General features: G+C 38.8%; 1 pseudogene; it reads left to right on the forward strand.

Moving 5' to 3' along the window:
• Window positions 1-6,243: 6,243 nt before the first annotated feature.
• LOC102876288 lies at window positions 6,244-6,774 on the forward strand (annotated as a pseudogene).
• Window positions 6,775-10,954: the final 4,180 nt, after the last annotated feature.

Here is a 10,954-nt window from a genome sequence, read left to right on the forward strand (position 1 = left end):
CTTCTTACTGCTAGGCCATCAGAGCTCCTCACAAATTAGCCAGTGAAAACCCTATGAACTGCTGCAATGTCATCTGCCACCAATCGTAAGAATGGTTTAGGACCAGCAGCGCTTCATGCACTGTGGATGGGGTTGAATCAAATACTGACCCCATGTAGCTCACACCACCACCATCCAAGCAGTCTCAGGCAGATTGTCAATGTTAACAAACAGGAAACACAGGGTCAGGAAGAAAATGGATTCAAACTGAAGTCTTGCACTATGAAATTTATGCTCTTTACATAATTCTAAACTGCTTTGGGCTTGTCCTGTTCCCTAAGGCAGAGCATCTGAAATCTTTCAAAGCACAATGCATGAAGCAAATCATTATACTTGTGCAACACAATGAAATAATTAGAACAGATGACCTGTGGCTAGTGACTGGATTTAGGGCAAAGGGGTGGGACCTCTAGTTGCCCTAGATCCTAGGGAACTCTATCATGAGGATAATATCATAATAATTAGAACACATGAATGATATAAATAGCTAATGGGCTTAGGTTTTAAAAGGAAGGTTGGAAGTTGGAGTCTACATAGAGGATCCTTAGAAGAAAACCTTGATGACGTACTTTGGAAGATTCAATCACCCGTCACTGAAAATCTTATGCACCATAGTTTTACTCTGATACACATGGGGTCACCATAGATTGAAACTAACTTTTATAACCTGTTCAGGCTCAGCATTCCAATGGGATGTGCAGAGGGTGAAGTTCTGCAAACTGCAGCAAACAGTGTGTATTAGAGTTATCTGAGGAGTTCTGACAATATTCTGGGCATAAGCTGTGCTCTAGGGTGGGGCCATCAGAACTTCTGAAGTGAGGCCTAGGTGTCAGAGCTGTTTAATGTCCCCTTGGTGCTTCCAGTGAATGACCATGTGTGTGAATCTTTGCTCTTATTAGCCTATTCCTTTAAAAGAACAAAAACCTTCCTTCTTCCTGAAAGGTTAGGTGGGCCATGTTTCCAAGAATTGGATTGAGCTTTTGTGACTGAGATATTTCACTCAGCATAATGTCCTCCAGAGTCACCCATTTTGTGTAATAATTCATGAGTTCCTTGTTTTTCAATGCAGCATAGTACTCCATCCATCATGTGAATATTGTGAACAACACAGCAATAAACATAGGTGTGCATATATCTGTTTGAGTGGCACTTCTGATTTTTTTAGGGTATATTCCCAGTAGCAGGATTTCTGGGTCAAATGATATTTCTATTTGCAACTTTTTGAGAAAGAGCCATACTGCCTGCCACAGTGGTTGTACCATTTTACACTCCCATCAACAGTGAATAAGGGTTCCAGTTTCTCCACAATCTTGCCAGCATTTGCTGTTTGCTGCTCTGTTAAATTTTGGTATTGTTACTGGGGTAATACTGCATAATGTCAGTTATAAAACAGGACTGACATGGGTGTTGATGGGAAACTAAGAAAAGAGGGGATAAATAATGCACACAGCATTGAAACAGATGAGGGAAAGAACTATTTAAAAAGAATATGTGATTAGGTATTATTTGCATGACAACATTTCAGAATAAAAGCTGCATATTAAAGGACTGGGAGTGGGGAATGGGCAGGAAATTGCAACAATGAAAAATTTTTTTCAAAGAGAAAAGCAAACTGGAGGAGGTGTATAGGTAGGAAAAAAAATAAAGTAAAATAAGTTCCTTCTTTTTTTAAAAAAGGCACAAAAAATAACAATTAAAAAACAAAACAAAACAAAACAAATGCAGCTTATAAACATAATGTTTTACATCCTAATCTGGTGAGTAGTAGGTGTGATCTTAAAAGCATGCAATCAATCATTTAAGAAGCAACAACCAATTTCTTTCTACCTGGAGCAAAGAAAAGTTAAGGAAAATGAAGAACCAGGAAGCAATTAGTCCAAAAGACTAATGTCTTACATAAATCCCAGCTTCTTCTTGTTTGAGACTCAAAGGACTTGATGGTGCCTGACTACCACTCCCATCTGATGTATACCATGGTAGAAAGTCTAGTTATAAAGAGTGAAAGTTGTGGAAAGAAAATGGGTAAAAAACTTAGAATAAAATCCAAAGATGAGGGAAATTAAGACCAGACTTGTTAGTCTGAGAGTAGAGGTCTGTCCAAACCTACTGTCCTGAGACAACCTTATAACTTACTGAAGACACTCCCAGAGGATAAATCTTAGACAAAAAATAAATGAGAGTAGATAGATAGATGATCTATCTATCATCTATCTATCTATCTATCTATATATCTATCTATCTATGTAAATTGGATTGAGATGTTGATATATGTTTTTGAGATAAGATCTTGTACCTGTTTTATCAGAAGGTTGTGAAGGGGGGACTTGTGGGTTTTCAGGATAGTTACACTGAAAAAAAAGACTCAAGCTTTAGATTCAATCTTAGAAAAAAAATATAAGCAAATGTTCCTTAGAAGTGAGGATATGAGAACTTTAGCGCATTTATTTTGAACAAGTCATCAGGAAACACTAATCACTGAAAAAGAACATTCTGTTTGGTAAAACAGAAGATCAAGGAAAACCTTAAAGAGAAGGACTGGTATACTAGCCATAATAAGGAATCAAATAGTCTAATGTTATTGAGGTTGATGTAGAACCTGGCAGGCAATGGTTTACTTCATTTTGTTCAAGGTTACCATGATTTGGAGCCAACTCAATACCATCTAACAACTACAGCAACAGCTCTACTCTGAGTAAAAAGTTATGGAATCAAAAGTAATGGAATATCAAAACTTGCTGTTATGTGTCATCGAATCAGCTGAGACTCATAGCAACCCTATGCACGATATCTCTGAATCCCACCCGATCCTGAACCATTCTGTCTCAGACACTTAATTTCATTACCCCAGTTGCTGTGTCAATCCATCTCATCCAGGGTCTTCCTCTCCTGTCCTGACCCTCTACCCTTCCAAGTATGATAGAAATAAAAAAGCATATCGCAATGGGAAAGTCTGCTGTTAGGGACCTCTCTAAAGTACTCAGGAGCAACGGTGTCTCTCTGGAGACTAAGGTGCACCTGATACAAGCCATGGTATTCACAATCACTTGTTATGCATCAGAGAGATGAACAATGACTAGGGAGGACAGAAGGAGAGTGGATGCCTTTGAGCTGTGGTGCTGGAGAAGAGTACTGAATGTACCATGGACTGCCAGGAAAACAAACAGATTCCTCTTGGAGAGGATTAAACCAAGCTACTCCTTGGAGGCAAGGATTCTGGGGCTTCATCTGACATACTTTGGACATGTTTCCAGGAGGGACGGGTCCTTGGAGAGGGACATCATGCTTGGGAGGGTGGAGGGACAGCGCAGGAGGGGAAGACCCTCTATGAGATGGATTGATTCAGTGACTGGGGTAATCGGGATGGGTGTGTCAGAGGCAGTGCGATTGGCACAGGATAGAGCAGGGTTTAGGGCTGTTGAACATAGGGTCGCTATGAGTCGAAAACGACTCGACGGCACATAACAACAACAATAACAATAACTGGTACCTCCTGGCAACATACTCAAAGGATGTGAGACAAAGCTTCAATATTCTTGACTTCAAGGAGCAGCCTGGTCTCACCCTTTCCAAGACAGACTTATGTGTTCTCATGGTGGTCCATGGCTTGTTCAACTCACCATGGAACACCACAATTCAAAAGCATCAATTCTCCTTCTGTCATCCTTAGTCATTGCCCGGCTCTCTAATATGTAATAATTAATTGTGAAGACTATGACGTATCAAAAACTAGAGGTAATTAAATATTGTACAGCACTTAACATACTCCAACCAGAGCTACATAAAATATAAACCACAAACATCTCAGTGTGGTGGTGCTGTTGTATGCCATGAAGTCAGCTCATCTCTTCGCTGACCTCCCCCACAGCAGGTTTTTAGGGGCTATAAATCTCTTTCAAGAAGATTCGAACCACATGACTTAGGCTTGACAGTGCAGGTCCTTACTACTAGGCCATCAGAGCTCACTCCAAATATACCGAGTCTATGTATAGAAGGTATTTTAGAATCAGCATAGATTTAAAGTTTATCTGATGTTTAAAAACACAAAATAATAGTGTGTGTTATAATTTATACCTACATATAATCACAGTAAAAGTGCAAAGTCATTCCTAGTAATGAGATGAAAATTTTTCCCCCAAGGTAGTTCTCTCTGGGAAAAGAGAGATATCGTGAGATCTTGAAGGATATACAAGACAGTTCAGTGGTAGCTGTCAACTTTCCTTTTTTTAACGCAAAGAATAAAAACTGAACCAAATATGGCTAAGTATTCAGATTTGTTTAAGTCAGATGGTGAGTACATGGCTGAGCAATAGTGTTTTTCATATCTTTCTCTATGGTAAAATATTTCATATTAAGAATATTTTCAAAGGGTAATCATAAATTCAGTATTACATGTTCTTAAACAAGTCCTTCCTGTAAAGTATATATATCTTAATACCCTTATGTTTTCTAGTACACACATTTAATAGAGAATCCACATCTCAAAACGCTCTCCAGAATGAATTATGCAACAATTAATTTCATGGGTTTCAAAAATAGTTGAAATATATGTAAAGTAAAAGTTTCTCCTAAGCTTTGAAATTTCCTTCTCCTCTCTTTTCCCTTTTGTTAGAGATACTGTCATGGTAACGGTCATTGTCCTTAAAGCACTTTTTTATTTAAGTGTCATGTTGAAACAGGTTTCTGTCAAAGATAGATGGGAAAGAGAATGATTTCATAGAAATCAAAGCCTCACTGTAAACCAGGGGAATAACTAGTCATAATAGCTGCCCCCTACCATGTGCTCACCACTAGACAGGACATATGACATCTCATTAAATCTTCCCAACAACCTCAGGAGAGAAGGAAACGCTAATTAGGGACTGAGATATATCTCTCAAGAATATGTATTGGATTCTTGACTTCAGTACCTGTGAATATAGCCTTGATTGAAAATAGAGTTTTCTTTTTTACATTAATCAGAACCATACTTTCGTAAGGTGAGCTTAGAGATTTAGGATCTAATAATTTTTGAGTTATAAAAAGAACAGATTAGACAAAAAGACATATAAACACAGAGAAGACAGATGCTATGTAAAGATTATCAAGAAATAAAGTGTTATGGATTTTATATTATCATCCATAAATAAGTGCTACTGAGCCTAACACCTATGCATGTGGTTATAATTCCATTTGGGAGTATGCTTTCTTTGTTATGTTCATGGCAAAGAATAGTATAACGTAGGATGTGTCTTAAATCAGTATCTTTTGAGATATGAAAAGAACAGATTAAACAAAGAGGCAAAGGAGCAGAGACTAGAAGGGGAGAAATGTCCTACTAAATGCAGTTCACCGAAGAATAGAGAAGAGACAAGGACCTTCACACAGAACCAACAGGAAGGTGTCCTCTAAAGTCAGTACTCTGATCAGACTTCTAGCCTACGGACAAAATAAATTTCAGTTTGTTAAAGCTATCATCTACTGTATTTTTGTTAGAACAGCACTAGAGAACTAAGACACCAACAAGCACCCAGGGTACTGATAAAAATTCAAAATGGCTAAAACCCATACTTTGACTTGTAGCCTCTAGGGTTGTGATACAATCAGTTTCTCTTCTCTAAAAATCATCCACGTATGGTACTTGTGTTAAAGCAGTATTAAGAAACTAAAACAATACTGTTGTTCCTGATTTGCAAATGAGATGTGATGTTTAGAGAAGCTAAAGGATTTTCTCAAGGTCACATTGAAATTAAGCGACAAATAATAACAAGAAAAAGAAGCAAGTACCAAAGTGGCAGAGTGAAGACTTGAGTCTACTTCATCTGACTCCAGTGTGCTGACATTCCACCGGCTGTTTCTAGCACTTTCTTATTTCCTCCTAATAAGTACCTATGAGGAAAGTGATGTTTCTAATGTTTAAGAAATTCAACCACATTTGACAATAAGATGGTGGTGTAAAACCCAAGGTGGAGGAAATAGTTCACCTTTGCTTAAAAGTATGCTTTTTAGGCTCGTCGCAGGCAAGGCGGGGCCTCGGCGCGCGCGCAGCAGGGCGGCCTGAGCTGCAGCCTCCCTCCAGTTCCCCAGTTCCCGGGAAGCAGGCTGGCGGCAAGCGCGGGAGCAGCAGCAGCAGAGGCGGAGGCTCTGGCGCATCTCTCTGCTCCCCCTCAGCCTGAGCCTGGAGCGGCCAGGAGGCCCGGGTGACTGGAGGGGGTCCGCTGCCCAAGAATGGGAATTCTCTTCACCAGGATATGGAGATTGTTCAATCACCAGGAGCACACAGTTATCATTGTTGGGCTGGATAATGCAGGGAAAACGACCATCCTTTATCAATTGTCTATGAATGAAGTTGTACATACATCTCCTACAATTGGAAATAATGTAGAAGAAATAGTATTTAATAATACACGTTTCCTAATATGGGATATTGGTGGCCAAGAATCTCTTTGTTCTTCCTGGAACACTTACTATACTAACACTGAGTTTGTAATAGTTGTTGTGGACAGTACAGAGAAAGGATTTCTGTAACTAGAGAAGAACTCTATAAATGTTAGCGCACAAGAACCTAAGGAAAGCTGGACTGCTGATATTTGCTAATAAGATGTTAAAGAGTGCGTGACTGTAGTAGAAATCTCCGAGTTTTTGAAACTCACGTCTATTAAATATCATCAGTGGCATATCCAGGCCTGCTGTGCTCTTACTGGCGAAGGATTGTGCCAAGGACTGGAGTGGATGATGTCACGATTTAAGATTAGATGAACTTTCCTGACATCTTCTCATAGATTTTGTATAAATGGAGTGCTGGACTTTACCTGAAAGCTGCAAAAATTAATGGTTTAGGTATATTTATAATAAACGGATTTAAACTTTTTCTAGAAGAAGAAAAAAAAAGTATGCTCTTTATAAACTGATTCAAACATCTGACACAGGAAACAGCAAGTGGACTTAGTTCTGATTTTTTGCATAGAAGAATGAGAGGCTTTTTAAACCAACCAAGCAACCAACCTCCCAATAATTAAAACCTTGTCACAAATTAAAAAAAAATAAAATTCAAAGTTCAAAACATAGTTTTCAAGTCAAATGGAACATACTTAGAAGTCTTATTAGCTGCCCATTTGCAACCCTAGTTAATGGTAATGAATTGTTTCTCAAGAATTTTAACATCATAATCAGGGCAACATCATAAGATCCTGACTTTCAACCTCCCTAAATGTCACTAGGGAAAAAAAAAAGAAAACAAAACAAAAAATTACAAGAACAAAAAAACCTCCAAAACCAAACTGCAAAACAACCAAATGCAGAGCTTATGTGACAAGAACAGCTAAAGCACAGGAAAACTAAAATGGGGAGTTCAGAGGAGGATATGAGGAGAGCTTTTAGGACTTGGGGGCTTGGGGTAGGTCATTATATGGTGTGTATAACAAAGCCGAGATCTGCTTGAGTTGGGCATGTTGAGCAGCTAATACTTTTGCACCCATGTTACTAGGTAACTAAGTCACATGGTTTAAATCATCAGCTGCTTTGAGGGAGACAGATGGGCAAGCTCTTCCTGTGCAATTTACTGCTTCTGAACACCTGCTGGTGGGTCAGTTATGAGCTGGTTCTGACTCAAGGGCACACCATAACATGGTCCTAGTGAGTATCATGAAGTTAGTCTTGACAAGGGAGCTAATAGTCTTGATAAAGAAGCTACTTTAGTTGGTTCCTAGTCTCACCTTCTAGGAACAGCTACTTCTTAATTTTTCTCATCAGTATGATTTAACATGGAGTCAAGAAAATGTACCCAATCAAAAAATTTCACCACAGAAACAGAGGAATTATACTCAGTGTTGATTGGGTTGTCAAATTGGACTGTTTTTTTTTTTTAAACCATTTGTTTGGTGTGTGTGTGTGTGTGTGTGTGTGTGTACGTGCTAGTCCCTGCCTGGCTAAGTTCTTTCACTGCAAACCAGTTTTGAAAATGAGGGCTGACTCATTCTTTTCATCCAGAATAAGATAGATTGAGATAGTGGCTCCAACAATAGATTCAAGAATAGCAGCAATTGTGAAGATAGTACAAGACTAGGCAGTGTTTCATTCTGTTGGACACACAATCACTGAGTCAGAGCCACTTGATGGTACCTAACAAGTTGCTCTCATGTGAAACCTATACATAGATCAAGAAGAAGCAATTGCCCACACAGAACAAGGGAACAAGGTTTAAAATCAGGAAACGTGTGTTCCAGGCTTGTATTCTTTCCCCATATCTATTCACTCTTTATGCTAAGCAAATCATTAAAAATGATGGACTATACAAAAAAGAATGTAGCAACAAAATTGGAGGAAGAATCATCAACAACTTGCTTTATGCATGACACAATCTCACTTGCTGAAAGCAATGAGAATTTGAAGAATTGTTCCAGAAGATCAAGGTTACAGTCTTCAATATGGATTATGTCTCAGCATCAAGAAGAAAGAAAAAAAGAAGTCCTCAATACTGGATCAATAGGCATCATCATAATAGCAGAAGAAAAGAATGATGTTGTTAATGATCTGCTGTTTATAAGGTTGCTGTGAGTTATAGTCAACTTGATATCACCTAACAACAACTACCATGCCACATCTCATTATCTGAATGCCACTAAAATGACTTAGTGGGAGCTTGAGCATGATTCAATTTGTTGGACTACTTGAGAGCAGGTTCCAGGTCATGAGAACTTTCGGAAACAAATCTTTTGACAGCTATGGAAGGCCCTGGCAGAAGCCAACAGCGCCAAATGAGTGACTGAAGATGGTCAAAGCAACCAAATGGAAGGCTCCTTTCAATGACTCCTATTGGGAACTCAGGGTCTCTTGGCCTACAACCCTTTCCAATCATTTTCACTCATTCCAATTTCCCTTGGGTCCCATCTGGGTCTTAGAGGCAGAAAACTTTTTGGCTAAGAAACATCTTCAAATTTTAATGTTTAATTTAACTCATCCCTGAAATGAATGGGTTTAACTTTTTTGTTTTCCAAGCTCCATTCATGGGTCAGTAACTACAAAATTTTCTTCTCATCTGGAAACTCCTTCTGAAGTTCTATCACAACCAATATTTCATTAGCTCTTCCTTCCTGAAAACCACTAGTGTTTGCAAAAGATATAAAGGCCATTCTATCAACAAGTAGACTACAATTTAGCTGGACAGACCTGACAAGCACTCCAGTAATGAAAAGCAGAGTTCAAGATGGGTCATAAGCAATTTATTTTATGTTAAAAATCTCCACCAAACCTATTCTTCTTTCCTATAGAACTTCCACAATGGTTACCACTAAGTCAATGGTTTCAAGGGAAATATTTTATAAAGACTTTTTTGATGGTCACAGCAGAGCAGCTACTGGTTTTTGGTTGGTAGAAGCCAAGGATGCTACTACCACCCTACATAGAACAGCCTCCCCTACAAAAGACTGTCCAGTAAAATATATCAACACTAGTATGTTCAAGGAACTCTATTTTAGATCTTTGTCTTGGTGATAGTGAAAATACTATGGCCATAATGGTTTGATTCTGTTGTGCATGGGTGCAGGGATCAGTGTGAAAGCAGCCAATAACAGCAATGGCAGTAGCCCTTCTCTTACTGCTTTATGTCCAGACACAACCAAAGTTGTGAACATCTTTAAGAGCACTCAAGTCTAAGCATTGGAATTCTAGATAATCCTCACTTCAGCTCTCTAAGGGTAAGTACCACTATTGTTGTGTGCCATCGAGTTGGAACCAACTCATAGCTGACCTGTCAGCAGATTTTCAGGGGCAGTAAATTGTAGAGAAGAAGATTGTCCATCTTTCTCCCATTGAGCAGCCAGTGGATTCAAACTATGTGCCTTACGGTTGGCAGCACAGCTTCTTAACAACCAGACACGAAAGAAAACTAATTTGCAGATAAAATCCCTGAAAGTTTGACAATGTTGGTCAAAGTGGCATAGCTAGAAAGCAGTGAAATAAATGAACGGGACCTTCAAAGAATAAAATCACTTTGCACATCCAAAAACTTCTCCAACAGGGTAAAAAGGGAAGCCACAGACTGGGAAAAAATATTTGGCAATGATGTGTCTGATAAGGGACTTATATCTAGAATTTATAGAATACTCAAGCACCACAACAAGATAAAGGTAAACAACCCAATTGAAAAATGGGCACAGGATATGAACAGACACTTCACCAAAGAAGACATTCAGATGGCCAACAAACACATGAAGAAATGTTCAAAATCCCTAATGCTAAGAGAGATGCAAATCAAAATAACTATGAGATATCATCTTACCCCAGTAAGAACAGCAAAATTTAACAGAATAACACACAACAAATGATGGCAAGGTTGTGGAGAAACTGGAACCTTCATTCACTGTTGGTGGGAGTATAAAAGGTGCAACCAGGAGCTCATGCAATATTATTCAAAATGGGTGACCCTCGAGGGCATTATGCTGAGTGAAGTATCTCAGTCACAAAAGGACAAAGACTGCATGGTGGCACTGTTGTAGAATGGGATTGACATCAGGGTTGGGGTAAGACTGAGAAAAACTGAATAGAGTATGTATACTGAATTGAAACAGATGAGAGAGAGAACAGTTTAAAAGTGATATATGATAGCATATTATTATTATCACAGGAATCCAGAATTAAGGTTGCATAATGAAGTGCATTTGGGGCAGGGGAGGGCAGGTCAGATGGGGGCTTGTATACCAACAAAGAAGTTTATCTTTTGCTTTTCAAAGAGAGTAGCGACCTGGGGAGAGGGGGGGAAAAAAAAAAGTGCAACAATGAATGAATGAAAATCCAAAATCTCTGTAAATGTTCATTAAAATTAATAAAATAATTTTTTAAAACCACTATAGAAGGCTGTATGGTGCTTACTCAAAAAGTTGCAAGTAAGGGGAGCTCTGGTGGCCTAGTGGCAATAAGCTACACTGCAATCCCAGAGGCG

This window comes from Elephantulus edwardii, unplaced genomic scaffold, assembly GCF_000299155.1.
Source record: "Elephantulus edwardii isolate Elephantulus edwardi_28Jun2011 unplaced genomic scaffold, EleEdw1.0 scaffold00033, whole genome shotgun sequence".
Lineage (NCBI taxonomy): Eukaryota > Metazoa > Chordata > Mammalia > Macroscelidea > Macroscelididae > Elephantulus > Elephantulus edwardii.